Raw genomic sequence first — 1,398 nt, forward strand, 5'->3', positions numbered from 1 at the left:
ATCTATAAAAATACTGGAGAACCACTAGGAGCAAAAGTAATTAAAAAATGAAGATCTGGTGGAGTCAGGTGATAAATAATTGAAGGAAAAAAATCCACAAAGTTCATGAAGTATATAGATAGGTCAAAGGAGTATGATTTGATAATTAAAGGATTATTAGAGGTCCTTGGGAAAAATAATGAAAACCATGAATATTTTTGCAACAGTGATCCTTCTTTATGAGCATATGAAAAGATCAGTTTGAAGAGAAGACTGTCATTATATTATTATTATAATTTTAATATAGTGAGTTGTACATATAGAAGAATATACAAAATTTAAAAAATATGGAACGCTTCATGAATTTGCACATCATCCTTGTTCAGAGGCCATGTTAGTCTCTGTCTCACTCCAATTCTAGTATACAAGCTGCTGAAGTGATAGGCATTCTGGATTCTTAATGTCAGACTCAGGAATTGGGTTGGTGTGAGTCATACTCTTGGGCCCACGTACATTTGGATGTATTGATCACTGAATTTCCAACTTGCATATCCATGATCCAGACCCTTGGTAACTACACTAAGGCTCTCCTTCTCTGTGGGAACCTGTCAGAAGCTAATTGGCTTTTCCCAGGAAGTTTTTCAAACTGCAACATGCATTTGACATAACTGTAAGGGGAAATCAAGGCCTTTATCAGTGCACTTAGTGTTAATCTTGTTCTTGCCATCACCATAGAAATACTTGTGAAGAGAATTTAAAAATTGCCTCTGAATTTCTTTCCAAAGTCTTCCAAGTGTTACCCCAAAGGGGAAGGGAAGGGAAAAGATCCCAGTTCTTATCATACCCAAAAGATAAGAATTCAGAGGGAAGATGGAAGTGTTATGTAGTGAAAGATTTAGAGGATTTGTTAGCAAAGGGAAAATACACCTCCAAGAACAGGAGGTGGGCTGACCCAAGGGCAGATGCAATGGTCTTTTTTTGCCCCCTTCTCTTATACCTTTGCTTAGAGGTGGTCTCTTGATTGATTGACAGCTCTTGCCCCTGGAGTGCTTAGTCATGCTTGTCCTCTTTTGCACATGTCCTTACCCATGATGCACACAGAAAAACCCATGTCAGGGTCCTAAACCGCAATGCTAACTGTATTACAATGAGCATTGTATCATGTCTGGTTAAGTCCTTGTCGCTACTGCACAATTGGGGTCTGACTGATTCTTGCTGGCTCCCATTTAGAGGAAATAAAGCCCCTTTATGCTGAAGGTGGGCATACAGCCATCTTCTGGACCATCCTCCCTCTCCTCCACTTTATCTGCCCCCACTTGTCTAACTACCTAACACAAGTACTAAAATGAGTCTCTACAATAGGGCTTTTCTACTTACAGTGAAACAAGGACAAAAGACAAGTCACCTTTGCAAAAACCA

At 39.2% G+C, this 1,398-nt stretch overlaps 1 non-coding gene across 1 annotated transcript; it reads right to left on the reverse strand.

Annotated features, from left to right (window-relative positions):
* Positions 1-320: 320 nt before the first annotated feature.
* LOC116668775 lies at positions 321-427 on the reverse strand. The gene has a single exon (XR_004326012.1). It is a non-coding gene; the product is annotated as a U6 spliceosomal RNA (small nuclear RNA).
* Positions 428-1,398: the final 971 nt, after the last annotated feature.

This window comes from Camelus ferus, chromosome 14, assembly GCF_009834535.1.
Source record: "Camelus ferus isolate YT-003-E chromosome 14, BCGSAC_Cfer_1.0, whole genome shotgun sequence".
Lineage (NCBI taxonomy): Eukaryota > Metazoa > Chordata > Mammalia > Artiodactyla > Camelidae > Camelus > Camelus ferus.